Consider the following 27,251-nt stretch of genomic DNA (forward strand, 5'->3'; position numbering starts at 1 on the left):
TGGACGATTTTTGAAGGAAGTTTTGGGACGGATTTGCAGCTGTTTATCTTGTTGTATCTTGATGTTGTTATTGTTGAATGTTGTTGTTGATGTTTGGGTTTGATTTGGAGATGGATAGAAGTGGATATTATAGGGGAAATGCTGGCCGAATTCCATTAACTTAGAAACTAGTTTAACATAGGGTTTAAGAATGTCCTTAGACTAATTTTGGTATGATTTACCTTGTATGTAGATTTGTTAGCTCGGAAGTTAAGCATTGAGTAGCTAAGTGAGCGACAAGGTATGTTAAGGTTGTCCCTTTCTTTCTTAAGGCATAATTCCTTTGTTTCGAGCTTACACAAAGGATGTCCATAACGATTCTTCTCTTAGAAATATTAGAAGCATATGTTATTGATGTTCTTATGATATTGTTGATCCTTATCTCATAATTATTGGTTATTGATCTCATATTATGGTTATTGATCTTATTATTGATGTTGATCTCATCTTATGATTATTGTTCCGTCCTTCAAGGTGAGATATGTCCATGATAATAGTTCCATAATGATAATCAGAATTTTACCGACCTTGTGTCACTCTGATAACGTCATAGATTTTCTTTGGGCTCTCATGCATGCTTTATATATATATATATATATATATATATATATATATATATATTCTCACACCGAGCAGCGCTATAGTCGACCGGGTACGACACCTATTGTGCACACCACTACAGTGGGCATGTTATGATGTTACCCCAGGCGAGATGCCCCGGACGCGAGATGATGATGATATGATGATAGCACCGAGCCTATATGGCCAGGTATGGTATTATATATATATATATATATATATATATATATATATATATATATATATATATATATGTCTTTTTTTAAAAAAAAAAGCTAAGCATGCATGACATTTGCCTTAAAAGGCATTCAGAGGTTCAGGTTGATCTCTCTTATCTTATGTTATCTTCATATTTTCATTATGTTATTATCCATGCCTTACATACTCCGTACATTATTTGTACTGACGTCTTTTTGTTTGGGGACGCTGCGTTCATGCCCGCAGGTAGACAGGGAGACGATTCAGACTCATAGGCTGATTTCTCAGCGGTTGTACAGGAGCACTCCACTTGTTCCGGAGTTGCAGTCCAGTTGGTATGATCCTTTGTGTACAGATGGGTACGGCGAGGTCCTATCCCGTCCTTATTATGTTATGTACTTCAGTAGAGGCTCGTAGACAGATATGCACAATTAAATGTTCTATGACCTTCTCGGTCCTTATGTTGTTGTATCATTATATTGATAGCCTTGTCGGCTTGTATACTTGGTTTCAGCTTGATGACGTTTATGTATATCTTTTGGGCTGGTGTCCCTTATAGCTGACTATATTAATGAGTTAGCAAGATGGCCCACTCAGGTATGATTATATGATGGGATGCATGTATGTTTTGTGGTGCTCGGTATGCTAGCTCCGAGCGCCCGTCATGGCCCTCTGGTTGGGTCGTGACACTTGCATTAGGTTCAGAGTCGTTTTAGTTTAGTGAGATATTGTATGGCATGTAACAATAGGTATGCAATTTAGATAATCCATTCTCGACCAAAACAGGCCCAAATGGAGCAGAATAAATATAGATGATTCATACGACTGACTCCAACAAGTTAGGGGCTATAACAACGTTTACACTGTTTTTCGTTTTTGTAGTATTACTTCCGAAAATGAACCAGTGAGCCTTTTATGAGAACACCAAGGAAGTCAGGAGCTAGTTACTTTATTGTTTATTTGTTATTTTTTATTTTTTTGGTAGTTAGTATACTTCGTACTTATTCAACACGTGAACATGGTCCAGTGTAATGTATATTTGAAAGAACAATCTCAGCCAAGAGATATTTGATATCCACATGGCAAAGCAAAGGCCTCATTCTTTCAGTATAAAAAATCACAAGGGAATTCCAAATCCAAAGCAGGAACCAATCAGCTTCTGCTTAGGTGTACACTTTGTGATCCTCATAATCCATTAATTTTCATATAAAAACCTCCCTTCCCAAGCTATTTAATAGATAGTACACTTCTTCATAGTGCAAGAGTAGCATCATCATAAAGAAGAAAAAAGAGAGGCTAAAATGGCTACTTCTGCAATTCAACAATCTGCATTTGCTGGCCAAACAACTCTTAAGTCACAAAATGAGCTCGTTAGGAAGATTGGTAGCTTTGGTGGTGGATGTGTCACCATGAGACGTACTGTCAAAAGTGCCCCACAAAGCATTTGGTAATTTCTTAATTTTTTCAGCATTTGGTAATTTCTTAATTTTTTCTCAAATCTTGAATAAATTACTATATATTTATGTAGTCTTTTAGTCATATTGTTAATTTTCAATGATTTATTCATGAATCATTTAGTTATGTTATACACTTATAGTTTCCACTTTTAAAGAAATTAGAAATGGGTCCAAAGCAAAATCTTGACATGTTAATATTGAACACTTGTGGCATAGAAACAGAGTTGTCGATTCTATGTATAAGGCAGTTTGGTGCTCTAAACTTTCGCTATAGGTAAAATTCAAATAAGGGCCAAACCACATCATGTCTATTTTATGCAATTTTATTTTGCATTTCTGCACGCAACTATACTTTTATGACTATCCTTGACCTCCTGGTCACATCACAACAATTGTTACTATTGTGCCAAGACTCTCCTTCGCATCAATTATTTAGATACACCAAAAGATATCCACCGAGAAAGTAAAATTGTAATTTAGTAAATCCAGAGCTTGATGAAATAAATGTAACCAAAAAATGTGGCTTGATGGATTAGGTATGGAGAAGACAGACCAAAGTACTTGGGACCATTCTCTGAGCAAACTCCATCACACTTGACTGGTGAGTTCCCTGGTGACTACGGGTGTGTCACGCCCCGAACCTAGGCCTGGACGTAACACGGCACCCAGTGCCTGACTGCATGTGACCGAGCGAACCAACTGGCTGGCTGAATCAACATGTGATACCAAAACATAACTGACTTATAAAAAAACTAACACATGTTGATTAACTAAAAGTCTGACTGAAATATCATAATGCGGAAATACATAGACAATCTGAAAATATCTGAAAGTAGCCAACATGGCTAAACCAAAACAACTGAGTATAACTGTCAACAAGACTAGCATAACAAATATCTTACTGTCTGAACTGTGTCTATGAAGCCTCTAAGAATATTGAGTAATAGAGGTGTCTACGAACTGAAATAACTGGATAGCTGACAATTTCCCGAAGGAATTTGGGGCTCACCAGTAGCTGATACGTGCACTCCTAAATAGCTGAGTCGTCAACCTGTATATCGTCGCGATGCAGGCCCCCAAGCAATAAAAAGGGACATCAACACATTTGAATTGTACTGGTATGTAAAGCAACTGAAGCAATAAAATACTGAAACTGAAACTGATAACTGTAACTGCAATAGCAAGGAAGTAGAGATAAGAATACTCCCTGCTCTATATCTGAATCATCTGTATTATCTGTGTTTGTATATGTGGGGCCTCGGCCCAATAATAAATGCACGCTATGGCCTCGGCCTAGTAGTGCGTCAGCCAATGGCCTCGGCCATGTATCCGTATACACAAGACTGTGTTGTGCCCTTGGGCAAAATCACATATGTTTAATTATGGTTAATTAATAAGGACTGAGACCATAACAACAATGAAAAATGCTGAACTGAAATAGACATGCTGGACTGAATTGAAAACACTGACTGTTTCTGAGCATACTGAATTTCTAGACTGAGACTCATGTGGTAACAATACATAAGTCTATAAAGATTACGTGCTGAGTTCATGATATTCAAATTGACAACCATAAACGAATTCTGTAACTGCAACCCAAGAAGATAACAGTTCTACAACATATCATAAAACTAGGGTTAAATTGTATTCTAAGTCAAATTACTGACAAGTATGAAGAATGAGGCGTAGGGAGAATCATGAACATTCCTTAACGTAGATAGTTAGCCTCACATACCTTAATTCCAGCCTTTGAGCGTAATACAATGTTCGTCAACCCTTTCAACTTTGATCTATATCAATACAAGTCAAAGGGATTCTATATTAGCAATAATATTCATGCTTTGGTCATCTAAGCATTTTATCAAACACTTAGTGGGCATAAAGCTCCACAATCTCCATTAATGGTGTTTCTTCACCCAATTCCCATTCTATTACTTCTAGGTGATTCTAAAATCTTAATTAGGTATAATTAACATCATTCTCCATCACCCATATCATTATAACAATCTCAAGTCAACAATCCAAAACCCTACTATAGTTCGTGTAATTCTCTTTACTAAACCCATTTACTATTCTCCCAAGAACTCTTCAATTCACTATTATGAATGATTAGAGTGTAGAAGCATTATCTTTTTGACATTCAATCCTCTTGAATTCGAGTTCTAGGGTTTCCACGCCCAACAAAAATGTTTCGCTCACAACTCTATCGATTGGAAGGGTTTACTCAAGTTAGAAAGGGATTAGAGACTTGAATTCAATCTAGAATCATGATAAAACTTACCTTGGAGGGTTCTTGAGGCTTGGGAATTGTTCCCTCAGACTTTAGGGTGATTTTTCGTGACTAAGGGTGTTAGGAAAATAAACCCCAAGCTTAAATATAACTTAAAACGCGAAATCCCGATTTTTGATCCGAACCCGAACCTGTTATGCAATGGGCCCGCGATGTACATGCAGCACACGACCCTCTGCAGGTCAATATTCAGAGAGGCGGTTTTTGTGCGATCGGTACGCGACGCGGGGCCAGCGCACGCGCCTTCACAAGGGACCTGTGTCGGTTCTGCATAGTGTTCGGTGAAATGGACATAACTTCTGGTATAGAGCTCTGTTTGGGCTCAACAATATACCGTTGGAAAGCTATTTCAAAGGGATATAACTTTCATGTTTTAAGTTTCCTCAAATTCCCAACGTATTTTCATGAAATTTGACTGGAAGGCAGACGTATCGAAAACTTAGCCGATTCTATAGAATTTTAAGTGCCTTACTATTAGCCATATTGAGGCGATCATATCTCCTTGCTCCGATCTCTGATTGGCCTGGTCCTTATATTGTTAGAAAGTTATTTCTACGTCCTACAACTTTCATTAAGGGTACCTTTCCAAATTCCCCAACTAATCAAGGAGTTATGGCTGCCCGAAGTAGGCCTATCAACCATTTTCGCAAAACGTTCAAACCTTCAGTTTTTCCACTAAAGCTCTAATGACATGAGTTTAACCTTAGTTCTAAGATACGGAGTGTAACATTATCTCCCTCTTGGGATCATTCATCCTCGAATGATGGTCTTGGTTATAATCGCGGCTAATTCTGAGACTCTATGGAAGTTTGACAGCGTTTATTCTGTAACTAAGATACCTAAAACTAACTGACTGAGCCACGTGATCACTGAACTGACTGAATGAATACATGATTACTTGTCACGACCCGACTAGGGGGCCGCGACGGGCACCCGGTGCTAGCCCACCCGGGCACCCCTTGGCTTACACTTACATTTACATCTAGGTGAGCCCCATATTTAAGCATACATTTCTATCCATCAATCATACTAGTCCCATTGGACAACACTGCCTTTATATCATCATTGGCATCTATGCCACATTAATGTACATGAGCCGACAAGGCTAATAAAATGATATACAAAACATAGGCCGACAAGGCTAGACACATCTAACCACTTACACATGCTTACGAGCCTCTAAGGAGAGTACAACGTATCACATGAGCGGGACAGGACCCCGCAATACACAAAGAATAAGTACCCAAAAGCTATAGCTCCGAATGAAATGGAGCTCCGCTATGTAGTACCTGAGAATATAGCTATGGATCAAGTCTGTCTCCCTGTGCACCTGCGGGCATGACGCAGCGTCCACAAACAAAAAGACGTCAGTACGAAGAATGTACTGAGTATGTAAAGCATGATCAATATCAATATGAAAGCATAATAGACAACATATGAGATAGCATAGGATGGGAGACAATAATATCACCGTCATAGCACTTACTTGCTTTCCATAGGGACATTCCGTTTCTATTGCGTATCCGTGTACATACATCCATACCTGTATTCATTTACTACCGTAACCCCTTTCATATTCGTAGTCATACTTCTATTCATACTTAATTTCATATCATTTACATCTCATAAACATTCCATATACATAGTCTTTACCTAACATTTACATATACTTAGCATATTCGTACTCATATTGATGTCATATATATATATATATATAGCACTTATATGGCATACCCGACCACGAAGGTTCAGTGTTTCATACATACTTGGCCAACCAAGGCTCAAGGTTGCACATACCTGGCCCTACCAAGGCTTCAGGGTTATCCGTACCCTCTGCAGAGGTGTGCGCGCGTTACATAATCATATACATACATATTCTATCCGGCCTTATAAGCTCGGGGTTCCATAATAGTCATACATAGTTACACATACATAATAGCCCATAAGTATCTTACTATAATCATCACTATCATTATCGTCATCTACTACATCAATCTTTATAGGCTTACTCGTCATATGAGGAACTTAATACAATCGTAGCATATCGCGATACTCGTCATATGAGTTTTCTTGACTTGTTTAATAAGTAGACATGACAAACGTAGAGGAAAGTAATCACCAGTTGTTCTAAGTATGAGTATATACATCAGACCACACACATACTTTTGAGAAAACACAGAACTAGACCCACAGGGATCGAGATACTTGGACAAGCTATCAAAATTATACATTAGGCAAGTACAGGCAATGCCTCAAGGATACGCATCAATTTATATACTACTCATTGTGTCAACATACAAAATCATACGATATAAGGATCAACCAGGATCAAGTCTTACACAAAAGGTTTAAAACTGGTCGCATAATGGCAGTAATTCAGACCCAATAAAACCATCCTTGATCAAAACATCAACTCACAAACATTGTTTAACTAACATAACCAGCAGGTAAATTAAACATTACTCGTTACTAAACCGAAATTAGACTAACTAAAACTTGAACATACACAATACTACTAAGGTGCTGAACTGAAATTTAATCAAACTGAAGCAACAACATACACGAACAACATCACAGATTTTAGATTCGAAATAAAAGAGCACACTGACCTTTTGTGGGTGCAGTGAAGTGGGTGTCGACGTCTCGGATTTATACTCGAACTCGAAGAACCCGATTAAAGTGACTAGAGTTTTAAACAGGAAAGGAAAGGAAAATAGAGTAATTGTTGGCTGTTTTTATTGATTAAAACTTGTGTTTTGTAGGGGATTTTCGTGGTTCCAGATCTTTGTCGATGTGGGATTCTATTTTTTTTTTCTCTTCTTTTTATAAAACGATGGATTCTCCTCCCCAAAAACTGAAAATTCTCCTTTCTCCAGCCAAATCCCCCCTGCAAACGTCTCAAGAGAGTTCCCCTTATAGGGTTTCAATTCGGGTTTAAGAAAGGAGAGAAAGGAGCGTATGAGAGAGAGGAAGCGGGGGACAGGCGTGGTGGAAGTGGCAGGGAGGATGGCAGAGGCGTGGGGAGAAACAGTTAGTGGAGGGAACGTGAGGGGCGATGGTGGAGAGAAGGGAGAAAAGAAAGGGGGAGGCGGAAGGTCTGGGGGAAAAAGAAAGAAAAGAGAAAGAGGTTTAGGGTAAGAAAATATTGGGTATTAATTCGCTGGGCCGGGGTGGGGAATTGTTTGGGTTGGGTCGGTTTAGTGAAATATGGGCTGGACTGGATTAAACATGGGCTACTCATTTTGAGTATTTTAGTTGGGCTGAAAATGTGAGTCGAAAATTTGGGTAAGAAAATAATATTGTATTTGTATTTCGGGTCATTAATTTGGCTGAAAATTGTTGATCCTTCCTCCTCTATTTAGTTATTTTTGGGCTTCTAATTTAGTAACTAGTACAATATATATACTATGATAATTAGTGATTAATATGTAGGAAATAAAGGATTTGGCAAAGTGTTGTCTTGTAATTAATTTAACGATTCCAAACCCGAAAAAATGAAACGATGACGAACATTTAAAATTTGTGATAAAGTAATACTTGTAATGTTGAAAATAAAAGTAGCGAAAACAATAGTAGTGAAAATAATGTATTTAGCTCATCAGTAAATTAGACGCCCGAGTGAATAAAATTAAATAAAGGAGGGACAAAATTTGGGTGTCAACAGGGTTTTCTTACACTTGATTCACTTGGTTTATGTTGTTGATCACTAATACCTCTTGAAATCTTGTGGAATAAATGTAGAGAGATGTTTTAGATAGAAGGGGTGTGATATGGAAATGAAATGAAATAACACTTGGTCCCTTATTTAATGAACAAAGCTGTCCCCGACCAAATATACGGACCAACATACAGTCCGTACAATTCATACAGGGCGTATATTTGGTCCAGAAACTTGTGCCATTCTGGGTTGATTATACGGTCCCAAACATACAGACCGTATAATTTATATGGCCAGTATGTTTGGCCGTATAATCCCTAGTGATTCCGAAGTTCGTTTCGTCGACTAGTTTGATCTCCAATCCTTATGGAACTTTCTTAGCACTTGTTCAACACCTCAATACCAATCTAAGGGACGTTATCACTCTTCTCCCAGACATCATTAAATCCTCATTAACTCGTTACTCGTAATTCCTTTCCGATACTTATCGTATGCCTTGCCTTCTCTTGGCCACCTTTCTTCCCCTATCTCTAACATCTTTGAAATCTTAACTAGGGTCGTCAAATGTCATTCCTCACTTATCGAAATACCGTATACTCGTAATCCTCGTTAGCCTATTCACTGTTCATCAAGGAAAATTTTTTCGAGGTGTAACATTCTTCCCTCCTTAAGAACATTTGTCCTCGAATGTTAAGTCTTCTGTAATTCTATAAACATTTCGCCAGAGTTTCCCCTATAATATGGCACTACCATCCTGTCACAACAACCCATAACAACAATGCCTTACAGGGCCACAAGATAATAGCAATAGAATTTGGCCACACACCACCCGAAAGCATAAAAAGGAAATCATACATACCTTATGATCTTGATGTCTCATCTTGGGTTTCTTCCAAAGGTTGGAATAAATGTGGGTACTTGGATTTCATGATTTATTCCGCTTCCCATGTCATCTCTTCTCGGTTATTATTTCTCCACAAAACCTTAACTGAGGCCACTTCTTTGTTTCTAAGCCTCCGTACTTACCTATCTAATATGGCAATGGGTATTTCCTCGTACGTTAACTTTTCTGTCACTTGAACATCATTTACTGGGACGATCCTAGTAGGATCTCCAACACATTTTTGAAGCATCGAGACATGGAAAACTGGATGGACTGACTCTAAATCCGGAGGTAAATCTAATTCATAGGCCACTTTGCCTATTTTTCGTACAATCTCATAAGGCCCAATGTATCGGGGACTAAGCTTCCCCTTTTTGCCAAATCTCATAACGCCCTTCATTGGCGACACTTTAAAAAATACCCAATCTTTCACTTGGAATTCTAAGCCTCTTCGATGATTATCCGCATAGGACTTTTGACGACTTTGAGCTGCTAATAACCGCTCCTGTATGAGCTTAACCTTCTCTATGGCTTGTTGGACCAATTCTGGCCCTATCAATTTAGCCTCTCCTGTTTCAAACCACCCAATTGGGGATCTACACTTTCGCCTATATAAAGCTTTATATGGTGCCATTTGAATGCTAGAATGATAACTATGATTGTAAGCAAATTCAATGAGTGGCAAATGATCAACCAAACTACCTCCAAAATCTATCATACATGCCCGTAACATATCTTCAAGAGTCTGAATGATACGCTCAGCTTGTCCATCGGTTTGTGGATGAAATGTCGTGCTAAGGCTCACTTGGGTCCCTAGACCCTCTTGGAAAGACCTCCAAAAATTAGCTATAAACTGAGTCCCTCTATCAGAGATAATAGATACTGGAACACCATGGAGTCTCACTATCTCTTTAACATACAGCGTTGCATAATCTCCTGCCACATACGTCGTTCTGACTGGTAAGAAATGAGCTGATTTTGTGAGTCTATCCACAATCACCCATATAGAATCATGCTTACGTCGAGAACGGGGTAAGCCTGTAACGAAATCCATGTTAATTACTTCCCACTTCCAAGTTGGAATTTCTATAGCTTGCAACAATCCGCCTGGCTTTTGGTGCTCGATTTCCACTTGTTGACAATTGGGACATTGAGCCACGAATTCCGCTATGTCCTTCTTCATCCCATTCCACCAATACATAGACTTAAGATCATGATACATTTTCGTCGCTCCGGGGTGAATAAAATAACGGGAACAATGGGCTTATTTCAATATTTGGTGGCGTAAACCTGCCGCATTAGGAACACATAATATGCCTCGGCATTGAAGAACTTCGTCTCCTGAAATATCAAATGATTACTCCTCTTTCTGAGGGATCGCATCTTTGTAACGCATTAGCATGGAATCTTCGTATTGTCGCGCTTTCACTTCCGTTACTAGCGACGAGACTGCTGAATTCTGAATGGTAGTTCCTCCGCTACCTGAGTCCACCACTCTGACTCCTAGGCTAGCTAACTGCTGGAGCTCACGAGTCATTTCTCTTTTTTCTTGTCGCACATCACATAAGCTTCCCATAGATCTACGGCTAAGAGCATCAGCCACAACGTTTACCTTTCCGGGGTGGTATAGGATATTGACATCATAATCTTTTAGCAATTCTAACCATCGTCGTTGCCGCAAATTCAACTATTTCTTCTTGAAGATATACTGAAGGCTCTTATGATCTGTATAAATATCCACATGGACACTATATAAATAATGTCTCCATATCTTTAATGCATGAACCACTGCAGCCAATTCTAGATCATGGGTTGGATAATTCTTCTCATGTTTCCGCTATTGCCTTGAAGCATACACAATCACCTTACCATGTTGCATCAATACGTAGCCTAGCCCAATGCCCGAAGCATCGCAATAAACAACATATCCTTCCAATCCCTCTGGAAGTTTCAAGACCGGGGCAGAAGTCAATCTATCTTTTAACTCTTGGAAACCACGTTCGCAAGCATCTGTCCATTGAAACTTTGCTGATTTCTGGGTCAACTTTATGAGTGGTGCAGATAGAAGAAAAACCTTCAACGAATCTCCTGTAATAACCTGCTAAGCCCAGAAAGCTACGAACCTTCGTAGGAGTTGTGGGTCTTGGCCAAGTCTTCACGGCCTCAATCTTCTGACTATCCACTCGAATACCATCGGCTGCAACAATGTGCCCCAAGAATGTCACTGAGTTCAACCAAAACTCATACTTAGAATATTTTGCAAACAACTCTCGAGTTCGAAGAACTCTAAGGACAGTACGCAAATGATCCGCAGGTTCTGCTTCTGATCTAAAATACACCAAGATATCGTCAATGAATACAATCACGAATAGATCTAGGAAGGGTCTGAACACATTATTCATCAAATTCCATAAATACTGCCGGTGCATTAGTTAGCCCAAATGACATTACCCGGAACTCAAAATGACTATATCTTGTTCTAAAGGCTATCTTAGGGATATCTTTCTCCCTAATTCTCACTTGATGATACCCGGACCTCGAATCTATTTTGGAAAACCATTTGGCACCCTGTAATTGATCAAATAAGTCATCAAACCTCAGAAGAGGATATTTGTTCTTAATCGTCACTTTATTCAGTTGCCGATAATCAATGCACATTCTCAAAGATCCATCTTTCTTTCGGACAAACAATATGGGTGCTCCCCACGGGGATGGACTAGGCCTAATAAAGCATTTTTCAAGCAAGTCTTTCAATTGCTCCTTCAACTCTTTCAATTCTGCGGGTGCCATTCTATAAGGAGGAATAGATATAGGCTTAGTGTCTGGCAACACATCAATAGCAAAATCAATCTCCCACTCGGAAGGAAGGCCTGGGAGTTCTTCCGGGAACACATCCGGAAATTCATTCACCACGGAAACTGACTGAAGAGTGGGAGATTCAGCTTCTACATCTTGAACCCGAACTAGATGATAAATGCAACCCTTCGTAATCATTTTCCTTGCCTTTAGATAGGAAATAAACCTACCTTTTGGTGACGCCGTATTCCCTTTCCTTTCTAGAACTGGTCCTCCCGGAAATTGGAAACGAACCATTTTCATTCTACAATCAACATTGGCATAGCAAGAAGCCAACCAATCCATGCCCATAATAACATCAAAATCCACCATTTCTAACTCATGCAAGTCAATCATGGCACGACGATCACAAATCACAATTACACAATTCCTATATACTCGGCTAGCTATTACCGATTCACCCACGGGTGTAGACACCTCAAAAGGTTTTATCAACTCCGGTTCGACTCTAAATCGACCCGCAATATATGGAGTAACATAGGACAATGTGAAGCCCGGATCAATCAAAGCATATACATCATAAGAAAATACCGATAATATACTTGTGACCACATCAGGAGAAGACTCAAGATCTTGGCGTCCAGCCAAAGCATAAATACAGTGCTGAGGACCGCTAGAACTGGGAACTCTCCCTCTGCCTCTGCCATGACCGACTGGCGCATGTGAACCTGGCCCCATAGGGCGTATAGAAGATGAAGATCCGGCTACTGACCCTGAAGGCTGGGTCCTACCTCTACCCTGAACTGAGGGGCAATCACGCATAATATGGCTTGGTCGACCACACGAATAGCAAACATCTGAACCCGATCGGCATTGACCCCAACGAAACTTCCCACACTGGGAACATCGTGGTACAGGTGGCCTCGCCTGACCCGAATCACCTCTGAACTGAGACCCTGAAAAACTCTGACTCGGCCCTGAACGAGCAGATCTATCGAATTTCTGGCCTGAAAACCATGGAGGTGCACTAGTCATAGAATAGCCTGGATGCCTAGAAAACTGCTGCCTAAGCCCACCTCTGAACTCGCTCATCGGACCTGAAGATCTGGCCCTCGTGTTATACCCTCTATCCTGCTCACGTTCACTTCTTTACTGTTGTAGACTTTCTTCTAAGTTTTGAGCATGAGCCTAAATGCGTGCAATATCCATATTGTCCTGAAGGGACGCAGTCAAGCACTTATCCATCAAATGTGGCCCTAGGCCCTTCACAAACTAGTGCACTCGGTCACCCATATCCGCTACCATAGCCGAAGCATACCTAGCCAAAGAGTTGAAGCGGAGACTATACTCTAAAGCACTCATGCTACCTTGCCTCAAATTCAAGAACTTATCGGCTCTAGCTCGCTGAACTTCTGGAGGCATATAGTGTCGGAGGAAAGCATCAACAAATTCTTGCCATACTGGGGGAGGTGCATTGGCTCCCCGTGAAGCCATCCAAACTGTGTACCAATGGATCGAGACATCTCTCAATCTATATGACGCTAACTTCACCGATTCGGTGTCCGAAGCATGTATCAATCGAAGCGTCCTCAACATACCATCAATAAAGTCCTGAGGGTCCTCATCAGACTTTGATCCAAAGAATTCTAGAGGGTTCAAGGTAATGAAGTCACGGGCCCTTTCACTAACAGCCTTGTCATCTTGCCCTGTACTTTGCCGCTGAGTCTGGGCAGCAACTAATTGAGTAAGCAAATGTATGGCCTCTTTCACATCCTGGCCTGAAGCATCCGGTGGAGGAGCTGGAGGTGTTGGAGATGGGGCTGAGGCTCCCTCACGCTCCTCAGTCATAGGCACTGTCAGGGAGGACTGAGATTGAGCCGCATTTTGGGACTCACTTTCCTTTACTACCGGTGGCGGTGCTCTTTCACCCCGCTTTTCTGCCACCGTCTTGCCCTTTAAGGCTGCTGCAGCCTTTCTCTTTATAGGCATTTCTGAAATACACAACACACGGTTAAGGTATCATAGCTCTATCGCACGATTCTTATGAAGAAAGAAGGTCATTTATTCCTAAAATGCCCGCACCTTCTTGTTTATAAGTGTGGCGCGCAACACACCCATAACCAAGACTCTACTAGACACGACTCGTAGACACACCCTAGGACTGAACTGCTCTGATACCACTGTTATCACGACCCGACTAGGGGGCCGCGATGGGCACTCGGTGCTAGCCCACCCGGGCACCCCTTGGCTTACACTTACACTTACATCTAGGTGAGCCCCCATATTTAAGCATACATATCTATCCATCAATCATACTAGTCTCGTTGGACAACACTGCCTTTATATCATCATTGGCATCTATGTCACATTAATGTACATGAGCCGACAAGGCTAACAAAATGATATACAAAACATAGGCCGACAAGGCCAGACACATCTAACCACTTACACATGCCTACGAGCCTCTAAGGAGAGTACAACATATCACATGAGCGGGACAGGACCCCGCTATGCCCATAATTATGTACACAAAGAATAAGTACCCAAAAGTTATAGCTCCGAATGAAATAGAGCTCCGCTATGTAGTCCCTGAGAATATAGCTATGGATCAAGTCTGTCTCCCTGTGCACCTGCGGGCATGACGCAGCGTCCACAAACAAAAGGATGTCAGTACGAAGAATGTACTGAGTATGTAAAGCATGATCAATATCAATATGAAAGCATAATAGACAACATATGAGATAGCATAGGATGGGAGATAATAATATCATCGTCATAGCACTTACTTTCTTTCCATAGGGACATTCCGTTTCTATTACGTATCCGTGTACATACATCCATACCCGTATTCATTTACTCCCGTAACCCCTTTCGTATTCGTAGTCATACTTCTATTCATACTTAATTTCGTATCATTTACATCTCATAAACATTCCATATACATAGTCTTTACCTAACATTTATATATACTTAGCATATTCGTACTCATATTGATGTCATATATATATATATATATATATATATATATATATATATATATATATATATATATATATATATATATCACTAATTATATGGCATACCCGACCACGAAGGTTCGGTGTTTCATACATACTTGGCCAACCAAGGCTCAAGGTTGCACATACCTAGCCCTACCAAGGCTTCAGGGTTATCTGTACCCTCTGCAGAGGTGTGCGCGCATTACATAAGCATATACATACATATTCTACCCGGCCTTATAAGCTGAGGGTTCCATAATAGTCATACATAGTTACACATACATAATAGACCATAAGCATCTTACTATCATCATCACTATCATTATCATCATCTACTACATCTATCTTTATAGGCTTACTCGTCATATGAGGAACTTAGTACAATCGTAGCATATCGCGAATCATGAGCTTAATAGCTCGAAAGATAGAATCACTTGAAGGATATATCAGACTTATAGAAGATGTAGATGTTTGGCCAAAGAACCATGCCTTATGAAAGAAGGGTTAGCCTTACATACCTTTTCGTTCAACTATTCTATCTCTTGCACGTGCTTCTTCAATGCTCACGTTTCTACCTTCATTAAAGTCATACTATCATTAGAAATCGATGGCTAGCATACATGACTAAAACTAGAGAAAATCGGACAGCATCTCCTTTATTTATACGACATTCCTCCATAACGTATATTAACTCCCAAACGTTAATAATACATTCACAATACCATGACAATAGTCATTATTCATCCACATTATCCACATTTCTCAATTTACTTCCAACCACCCATATCCATGGCCATAACACACGACTATGTTTATTCATATACATTTCCTATCCCACGTTCTCATCGCCATGTATAACATATTCACATCACAACACGACAAGATTCATGACTCAATTCAAGTTATAACTCAAAATGGCACTATTCAACATTCATGACCTATTTTTCTAGACCCTTCTACAATCCAAGTATTTCAACTCTCCAATACCTTAAGCAATATAGAAATATCATAAATCTTACCTTAGAATTTGGAGGAACAAGCCTTGGTTGATAATACTCCACTTGAGCAAAAACCCTAGTTCATCTCCAATGAGTTTTCTTGACTTGAAGGATCTTTAATGGGTTTTCTTACACTTGATTCACTTGGTTTATGTTGTTTATCACTAATACCTCTTGAAATCTTATGGAATAAATGTAGAGAGATGTTTTAGAGAGAAGGGGTGTGATATGGAAATGAAATGAAATAACACTTGGTCCCTTATTTAATGACAAAGCTGTCCCCGACCAAATATACGGACTAACATACGGTCCGTACAAGTCATACGGGCCGTATGTTTGGCCGTATGTTTGGTCCAGAAACTTGTGCCATTCTGGGTTGATTATACGGTCCCAAACATACGGACCGTGTAATTTATACGGCCAGTATGTTTGGCCGTATAATCCCCAGTGATTCCGAAGTTCGTTTCGTCGACTAGTTTGATCTCCAATCCTTATGGAACCTTCTTAGCACTTGTTCAACACCTCAATACCAATCTAAGGGACGTTATCACTCTTCTCCCAGACATCATTAAATCCTCATTAACTCGTTACTCATAATTCCTTTCTGATACTTATCGTATGTCTTGCCTTCTCTAGGCCACCTTTCTTCCCCTATCTCTAACATCTTTGAAATCTTAACTAGGATCATCAAATGTCATTCCTCACTTATCGAAATACCGTATACTTGTACTCCTCGTTAGCCTATTCACTGTTCATCAACAAAAAAAAATTCGAGGTGTAACATTACTGAACTGAATATCTATTGAACTGTCTGAATACTGAAAACATGGAGATTATATTATAAGGGTCTAAATGGAAAGGTTAGTTACCTTCAGCATTTTCTACTTGCTCTTCAAAGAGATGGGGATATCTAGACTTCATGTCCTCTTCAGCCTCCCATGTAGCCTCTTCAACTTTTTGATTTCTCCATAGTACTTTCACTGAAGCAATCTCTTTAGTTCTCAACTTGCGGATTTGACGATCAAGAATAGCCACTGGGATCTCTTCATAGGACAGACTATCTTTAACCCCTATGATTTCTATAGGAACAACTAGAGACGGGTCTCTCATGAACTTCTTCAGTATAGATACATGAAATATTGGGTGTACCGCAACCAAATTTTGTGGTAATTCTAACTCATAAGCCACTTGCCTGATACTTTGCAGGATTCTATATGGCCCAATATAGCAAGGACTAAGCTTCCCCTTCTTCCCAAATCTCATAACGCCTTTCATAGGGGAAACTTTCAGAGACACCCAATCATCAACTAGGAACTCTAAGTCTCTACGCCGCATGTCCGAATAGGACTTTTGGCGACTCTGAGTCGTCTTCAAACGCTCTTGAATTAACTTGATTTTCTCCATAGCCTGATAGACCAAATCCGGTCCTAACAACTCTGCTTCCCCAACTTTAAACTAATCAATCGGTGATCTACACCTTCACTCAAAAAGGGTTTTAAACGGTGCCATCCCAATTACCTTGAAATCAAGGACACAAGCTTACTGAACTGAATGAATACAAGATTATTAAACTGCTGAGATACTAAACTGAATGTCTATTGAACTGACTGAAGACTGGGCTGACTGAATACTGAGCTAACTGAATACTGGATTAACTGAATACTGAGCTGATTAATTACTGGACTGGCATGAATACGTGAGTACTGGACTGATATCTGAGTATTAAGCTGACATAAATACCTGAGTATTGAACTAACATGAATATTATAACATGAAATCTGAATAGCGTATCTGTCTGACCATTTGTCTGAGGATAAAAAGCTGTGCTAAGGTTCACCTTGGTACCCAATCCTTTCCGAAAGGATTTTCAGAAGTTCGCTGTGAACTGAGCACCATAATCTAAAATAATGGACACTAAGGTCCCATACAATCTGACAATTTCATTAACATATGACTTGGCATAATCCTCTATTCAATATGTGGTCTTAACTAGTAAAAAGTGCGCTGACTTCATAAGTCTGTCCATAATCACCCAAATTAAATCATGCCTCCTAGCTGAACGAGGTAGACCTAGAATGGTGAGCTTCTGACATAATTAGCTCTCTGAGTCCATCTACATCTGGAACGCATAATCTGCCTCGGTATCTTAAGGTACCATTATCTCCCCCTTGTTCAAAAGTTAAGGCTTTCTGTTCGTGAATCCCCTCTTTCATCTGCAGCAAGTAGGAATCATCAAACTACTTCTCTCTAACTTCAATGACTAAAGAGGAATAAGCCATGTTCTGGGCAACAACTCCACCCACTTCGGAGTCCGAGAGTCGAATTCGTAGCTTGGATAAGCGGTGAACTTCTTTCACCATAGTCTCTTGTCTGCCTAAATCATGAGCTGTACTTCCCATACTTGATTTCTTTTTTCTGAGATACTTCCTAAAATACTCATAGTACTGTTGTGCGCTAAGTCTATGACTAGCACCCTAAAGATTAGAGTCTCATGCAATGGCACTACCCTTGTGACACATAATTGGGCATGATTTTATAGCTTTTCTGTGATCGACTAATCGATAGTAATTGAACTTGACACAATTCGTTCGACGATCATTCTACTCACTTCGGGTTTCCTCTAAGTTGAGGCATATTCCTTATGGAGACTATCTCATTATGCCAACTTAACTGAACTGAGGTTCTTCATATCTCATACTAACCCTTCGGGTCTTCAATTATCTCACTGGACTTACTGGCGATTTATGCATCTCCCCCTTAGACCAAGGCTAACGTCTTATACTTACAAATTCTTCTCTTTTGATAGGATCCAATTAACGTTCCTTATCTTCTGTAATTCCTTTGTACTCTACAACACTGGCGACTTTTTTTTTCACTCATATCTGAGCAATTTCTCATGGGAAAAACTAAATTTACTTACATGAACTGGTTGCTACTGTATTCATAACTGGCATACTCCATCTTAACGACTTAACTCTGCTCACACTGTAAATCTTAGGACAACCCCTTTTGACAACTCTTAAAGGCTATTCTTCTATAGTTTGCTCTCTTACAGCTTAGCTGATTTCTTCTTCCACTAATCACTCTACTCTGAACTTAACTTAAGTCCTTGGTTTCTAACACACATTCGGATGTATCCGAACTGTCACCCACTTAAGGTGTTCATCTGAATAAGGAAATCAAATCAAATTTCTAATAGTTCTGCTGAAATTTCTAATGCATTGTATCTACTCAAAACTTACTTACTATTTTTCTGTTAATCACCTGCTAGCTTCATATTTTCTTATTCTGCTGTAAATAACCTAAGTTATTTCTAACTCTCTCTCATCATCTGACGCTATTCTATGGTCGTATACTATCTTTTCTGAACTATGGATCACACTTAAGAAACTTTCATCTATCTTATACGAAAGATTGGAACAACTAAACCCAAGCTTTCTATACACTTCAAAATCGTATCAGACTATACACATCTGGAATAAACACTTACTCACATAGCTTAAGTTAGAACTGTCACATCTCCTTATCTCATAATAATAATAATTACTTCTTATAGTAACTTACAACCATCGTACTCTCTAACTCTAATCTGACTAACTTAAAAAAAAAATCATTCCCAAAAATTTAATATCGTCTGCCCATGGTTATTATTTAATATGTACCTCTTTTATTAACAGGCATAGTTCGTACAAAAATTTTATCTGTGGTGATAACTGGGGATACCTCTTTATCCTGATGACCTGCTGAAGCTTCCAAGTAGTCTTCACTGAGAACTGAAATACCAGGCTTAGCTGTATTATATCCTGACCGGGCTTGAGAATTAAAAGGAGCCACGGAAACACATATCAAGGCCCCAAACGATACACCCCTTGGTGTCTTCTATAACACTTGTTACAGATAAGATTCTGAAAAGTTCTGTGGCTCACACTGGTATGTCACTGAGAGGCTGGTGCTCTTAAACTCTGTTTCTAGCTTAACTGACCTTTTTTATTTTATCTAGACCTCGAGACTAGTGTACTAGCTACAGATGGAGTGGGTCCTGATAGCTTCCGGTAGAAAACTGTTTGCCCCCACCTTCTTGAGATCCTCCATGATTTATGTTTCCTGCAGACTTAACTCCTTTTCTAATTTCTCTGATATCCTCTCCTTGTTGTATCCCATTCTCCTTTCTCAAGAACATCATTATTATTCAACTTCCCATTCATTATACAACACCCTTTCTCGGGAAACTTACTCTTTATTCACCTTTCAATAACACCTCGAGTCTCATTTGTTACCAGCAAGTATTTCACAATTGTACCCCTATGGATAATCAACCTCAGTTGGGCCTTGAATTACTTGTTCGTCGCCTGCGTATTTGAAACATACGTAATTCGATAGGAAGAGAAGTTACTTATTGCTCTAAGCTTCATGGCACGATCTAGAGTTGAAAGAAATGAGACAAATCCTGAATGTCTTGGTAGTTAACTGTTTATATGTGTGGGGCCCTCATACATATAAAAGAGACCCCACTGGACACAGCTTCATAGACTCCCTAAGACACTTGAACCTAGTGCTCTGATACAAGCTTTGTCACGCCCCGAACCTGGGCCTGGATGTAACACGGCACCCGGTGCCTGACTGCATGTGACCGAGCGAACCAACTGGCTGGCTGAATCAACATGTGATACCAAAACATAACTGACTTATAAGATAAAACTAACACATGCTGATTAACTAAAAGTCTGACTGAAATATCATAATGCGGAAATACTTAGACAATCTGAAAATATCTGAAAGTAGCCAACATGGCTAAACCAAAACAACTGAACAACTGAGTATAAGTGTCAACAAGACTAACATAACAAATATCTGACTGTCTGAACTGTGTCTATGAAGCCTCTAAGAATACTGAATAATAGAGGTGTCTATGAACTGAAATAACTGGATAGTTGACAATGCCCCGAAGGAATTTGGGGCTCACCAGTAGCTAATACGTCCACTCCTAAATAGCTGAGTCATCAACCTGTATATCGCTTCTTGCATCGCGAGATGCAGGCCCCCAAGCAATAAAAAGGGACATCAGAACATTTGAATTGTACTGGTATGTAAAGAAACTGAAGCAATAAAATACTGAAATTGATATTTGTCACTATAATAGCAAGGAAGTAGAGATATGAATACTCCCTGCTCTGTATCTGAATCATCTGTATTATCTGTATTTGTATATGTGGGGCCTCGGCCCAATAATAAATGCACGCTATGGCCTCGGCTTAGTAGTGCGTCAGTCAATGGCCTCGGCCATGTATACGTATACATAAGACTGTGTTGTGCCCTTGGGCAAAATCACATATGTTTAATTATGGTTAATTAATAAGGACTGAGACCATAATTAACAATGAACAATGCTGAACTGAAATAGACATGCTGGAATGAATTGAAAATACTGATTGTTTCTGAGCATACTGAATTTCTAGACTGAGACTCATGTGGTAACAATACATAAGTCTATAAAGATTACGTGCTGAGTTCATGATATTCAAATTGACAACCATGAATGAATTCTGTAACTGCAACCCTACAAGATAACAGTTCTACCACATGTCATAAAACTAGGGCTAAACTGTATTCTGAGTCAAATTACTGACAAGTATGAAGAATGAGGCGTAGGGAGAATCATGAACATTCCCTAACGTAGATAGTTAGCCTCAAATACCTTAATTCCAGCCTTTGAGCGTAATACAATGTTTGTTAACCCTTTCAAGTTTGATCTATATCAATACAAGTCAAAGGGATTCTATATTAGCAATAATATTCATGCTTTGGTCATCTAAGCATTTTATCAAACACCTAGTGGGCATAAAGCTCCATAATCTCCATTAATGGTGTTTCTTCATCCAATTCCCATTCTATTACTTCTAGGTGATTCTAAAATCTTAATTAGGTGTAATTAACATCATTCTCCATCACCCATATCATTATAACAATCTCAAGTCAACAAGTCAAAACCCTACTATAGTTCGTGTAATTCTTTTTACTAAACCCATTTACTATTCTCCCAAGAACTCATCAATTCACTATTATGAATGATTAGAGTGTAGAAGCATTACCTTTTTGATGTTCAATCCTCTTGAATTCGAGTTCTAAGGTTTCCACGCTCAACAAAAATGTTCCGCTCACAACTCTATCGATTGGAAGGGTTTACTCAAGTTAGAAAGGGATTAGGGACTTGAATTCAATCTAGAATCATGATAAAACTTACCTTGGAGGGTTCTTGAGGCTTGGGACTTGTTCCCTCAGACTTTAGGGTGATTTTGCGTGACTAGGGGTGTTAGGGAAATAAACCCCAAGCTTAAATATAACTTAAAACGCGAAATCCCGATTTTTTATCCGAACCCGGACCTTTTTTGCAATGGGCCCGCAATGCACATGCAGCACACGACCCCCTGCAGTCAATATTCAGAGAGGAGGTTTTTGTGAGATCGGTGCGCGACGCGGGGCCAGCGCACGCGCCCGCACGCGCCCTCACAAGGGACCTGTGTTTGTTCTGCATAGTGTTCGGTAAAATGGACATAACTTCTTGTACAGAGCTCTATTTGGGCTCCACAATATACCGTTGGAAAGATATTTCAAAGGGCTACAACTTTCATGTTTTAATTTTCCTCATATGCCCAACAGATTTTCACGAAATTTGACTGGAAGGCAGACGTATCGAAACTTAGCCGATTCTATAGAATTTTAAGTGCCTTACTATTAGCCATATTGAGACGATCATATCTCCTTGCTCCGATCTCTGATTGGCCTGGTTATATCATTAGAAAGGTATTTCTACATACTACAACTTTCATTAAGGGTATTTTCCCAAATTCTCAATTAATCAAGGAGTTATGACTGCCCGAAGTAGGCCTATCAACCATTTTCGCAAAACGTTCAAACCTTCAGTTTTTCCACTAAAGCTCTAATGACATGAGTCTAACCTTAGTTCTAAGATACGGAGTGTAATAGGGTGGGACACTGCTGGACTCTCAGCTGACCCAGAGACATTCGCCAGAAACCATAAGCTTGAGGTGATCCACTGCCATTGGGCCATGCTTGGTGCTCTGGGCTGTGTCTTCCCTGAAATCCTACCAAAGAATAGTGTTACCTTCGGTGAGGCAGTTTGGTTCAAGGATGGATCTCAAATTTTCTCTGAAGGTGGTCTTGACTACCTTGGTAACCCAAACCTCGTCCACGCCCAGAGAATCCTCGCTATCTGGACTTGTGATGTGCCGTGAATTTTGGCACATTTTATGCCTTTGTAACTAGAAGTGTTGCTCGTTTTTAAGTATTTTTACATCGTTTCTTATGTTATTTTTGTGTTTTATAGGGTTGGTCGAATAAGGATCGGAAATGATAAGAAATGATGAAAAAACGGACAACTTGGAGCTAAATGACGGTCCGTAACTCATGTTACGGACCGTAACGTGATCCGTACCAGAGTGGATACGTGCCGCTATGAAGGACGGTCCGTAACTCATGTTACGGACCGTAACCCTCACCGTAACGTCTCTTAAATTTCCAGAAAGTTGCCAAGTAGTGTCACAGGTTACGCCCCAGAAGGACGGACGGTCCATAACTCAGATTACGGGGCATAACGTCATGGCGTAATGCATTGGCCCCTGAAGATTGAGGCCATGATCCGCCGGGAGATACGAACCGTAACCTGTGTTACGGTCCATCGCATGGTGGTCGTGACAGCATGCTGACAAAGGGACGGAATGAAGGACGGACCGTAACACAGGTTACGGTCCGTAACGATGCCGCGTAAGGGTGTTTTTGTCCAGAAACTTGGCGCGATTGTTGTCCCTATAAATACTTAAAGTAGGGTTTTAATTTCATTATTCAGATTTCTTTTGGGAGCATTAACTCTAGGTCTTTAATATTAGAAGTGGTTGGAGCATTTAAAGCAACAACTTCACTTTCATTCCATATTGTATTCGCATCGTAAGTATATTATGTTAACTTTTAAGCTTTCTTTGTTAGCCAAAATTATGAGTAGCTAACTTTAACGCTAAGGTTGTGGGTCCCATGATGGATATTATGTGAATGGATTTCTACTATTGATATATGCATAATGGTTGTTATTATTTATTCTATCTTTGTGCGTTAGCGTTGGGTAATGATTGCAAGCATTAGCCGAAGCCATTATATTAACTTTTCTTGGGAAAGAGAATCAATATTGGTAAGATTGAATAACAATGACTCGAGGCGTTAACCCTCGTTTAATAGACTAACTTAGGAATAAGAACAAGTCTAAATTGGCATTATTGGTCGCTCTTCGATTGCAACTCTTTTATATTCGGAAGAATCATAAAGAGGAAATACTGCTTAACTGTTGGGAAACATTAGGAAGTCCTTAAGAGATCAAGTGCATATTCATAGAACAACCATTAGAAATCTATCACATTGAAACCTGAAGCATAATATCTAATCAAGTTGGGGAACACAACCTTAGTCTCTTTCTCGCATTAATTACATTTTAAGTCAAAGTATTCAATTACATTATTCAACAAACATTTCAAACTATCAGGAATAGGATAAAAGCCTTTAAAGACTAGTATCACATACGATTAGTAACCGTTTCTCTCCATATTCCCTGTGGGATTCGACCCCAACCTTGTTTGGGTTACTATAATTGACAACGTCCGCTTTACGCCATTAATAGGTGTAATTTGAGCGTATCAACCTGCCAAATTGTCCTTATGGGCTTTGTGGAAGGATACAGAGTTGGTGGAGGCCTACTAGATGAAGGCCTTGACAAGATCTTCCCCGGAGGTGCCTTTGACCCTCTTGGCCTCGCTGATGATCCTGAGGCATTTGCTGAGTTGAAGGTGAAAAAAATCAAGAATGGGACGATTAGCTATGTTCTCAATGTTTGGATTCTTTGTTCAAGCTATTGTTACTGGAAAGGGACCAATTGAAAACCTTTTCGACCATATCGCTGACCCTGTGGCCAACAATGCTTGGGCTTTTGCCACAAACTTTGTACCCGGAAAATGAATTTAGCAATCACTAATATGTAAAAAAATTGTGGGGCTGCTGCATGTTTTTTATGTACAATGAACTTGCTGGTAATATATATGCAAAAGCCAACACTACATATTCTCCAATTCAGTCTCTTCATCTCGAAGATAATCATTAGAAGTTTCCTCTGAATTGGAGCTACTATATTTTGATAGTATCATTCTATACTATGCATAACACTGACATTTATTATATAGACAAGCACTGAAGTTCTATGCACTCGCCGTACAAAGAGTATATGCAGAATCATGTCTCTTATAGGGTAATTACACGTAAATCTCCAGGATAAACAGTAACTGGGAACCTGGTAAAAATGGTAACGAACCTGCTATAACAGGTTAAATTATACTAATATGACCGTGCCAAAAGTATCTTTACATTTGTGTGTATTTAAATAAGTATCTTTACACTGTGCATGTATATAACTTAAATTCAAAATCATGCGTCTACTACAAATGAAGAGAAGTATCAACCTCAGAATTTTCATATTTATATTTAGGTTTTAAAGCCCGCCACAAAGGTTGAGTCTTTCTGACTTGGTAGCCTGTCCGTTTGCTGTTCAAACTGAGTTCAAGAAATAGCTGATCTTGATCATATTCGAGTATTTCCAATTGAAGAATGAGTTCATGTGTGAATTCTGGCTTAACATGGGCATAATTCTTGGTTGGTGTCATCAGTTGAGGCTGTGAGAACAATTTTATTGTTCCGTTTTCTCTCTGTTCTTTTGCTCTTTCCAATTGCTTGAATCTTTCTTGTAGTAGTGCAATTGAAGGGCCTGTACTATAAGTAGGATCACCATTCTGCCTTCCCATGAAGGAGGAGTAGGAGCTCGCTTTAGGGGCAGAATGAGAGCAAGAAAATTAGTGCATGCCATGACGATCTATATATATGAAAGGAAAGTTACTGAAGAAGAAGAGATCTTTTTCAACCTAAATCTACTATTTTGCTCAACTCTGAAATGTGAGAATAATAGTAGATTTTTCTGGTGTTGAGGGCTTAAAATGTGCATATATAGGAAGAAATGGCTAGTTTTTGACATTTGGTTTATTGAAATTTTAGCCATGATGTAGAAGGGAGCCGAACAGCCGACTAAGGAATAAAGTCCAAAAAAGAAATGTTACAATGCATATGTTAAAGGTGGCTAGTTTGATGCAGACAAAGCAGTATGTCTTTTTTTTTTTTTTTTTTTTGAGGAAAATGGCAAGGGGAAGTTTCCAAATGGAGGAGGTGTTGTAGCATTTGGAAGGCTGTGTTTGTAGGAATGAAGGGTTTGGTATGTTATGTCGGCTAATTGTCTTCTTCATCTTTTTTTATGCTGACAGTGTAAACCTAACATAATCTGATTAAACGGTTATTTGAAAAGGAGGCACATGTAAATTAGCACGAGGTACACATTATAAAGTTCCTTATTTTTTCGAAAATACTATCGGCTGGCTAATCAACTAAACATATAAAAGGTACACAAACTTATGCAGGCAGATAAGGTTCATCTCTATTTAGTTTAGTATGGCATGTAATGGTAGGTGTGATATTTAGAGAATCCCTAGTTTTCGAGAAACATGCCTGACTGGAGCAGAGTAAATAAAATTCATAAAGCTAACTCCAATTAGTTAGGTCCTGAGCGACAATGTTTATTGTTGTTATAATATTGTTAGCATGATGGACAGCTCACAACTCATGAATTAATAGAGAATAATTATATATATTTATGTAACTATATAGTGTTATGATTATAGAGAATGAAAGACATTCAATAATAAATAAGCCAACATACATGAGTTTAATACTCCCTCCGGATCAAAAAGAGTGTTCACTTAGTCATTTGCACACCTCTTAAGAAAATACTAACTCCTAGACAAAAATAGGTAATTTGACTAAATTACCCCTAATTAAATAGGCATTGGGATTTGATCATATAGCACTTAATAAAGGCAAATATGAAAAAATAAGGTTAATTCTTTCTTGATTTGTTAAGTGGGCTCTTTTTTTTTATCCAAGAAAAAAAGGCTAAGTGAACTCTTTTATTTTATCCAGAGGGAGTACTATATTTTATGGCATCTCAATCATGACTTTTGAGGAACCACCAACATATGCTAAAACTACTACTTTTACAAGCTACTATGATTTTCCAGTAAGTGTGCTTTAAATGTTTAAGGTTAATATCAAACGTAGAATGGTATATTAAGAAGATCAGTCTTTAACCATACAAAGCAAATCAGCACCTTCTTTTGTATGTTACAAAGAACTATTTCGGAGGAAAAGCAACAAAGTACTAAGAATACAACAATAACATACCCAGTGTAATCTCATAA

The 27,251-nt window shown here is 39.2% G+C and overlaps 1 pseudogene; it reads left to right on the forward strand.

The window, feature by feature from the left end:
- The first annotated feature begins 2,036 nt into the window (after positions 1–2,036).
- LOC132636679 (chlorophyll a-b binding protein 1C, chloroplastic-like) lies at positions 2,037–25,096 on the forward strand (annotated as a pseudogene).
- Positions 25,097–27,251: the final 2,155 nt, after the last annotated feature.

The sequence above is a fragment of the Lycium barbarum genome, chromosome 4, assembly GCF_019175385.1.
Source record: "Lycium barbarum isolate Lr01 chromosome 4, ASM1917538v2, whole genome shotgun sequence".
Classification (NCBI taxonomy): Eukaryota; Viridiplantae; Streptophyta; class Magnoliopsida; order Solanales; family Solanaceae; genus Lycium; species Lycium barbarum.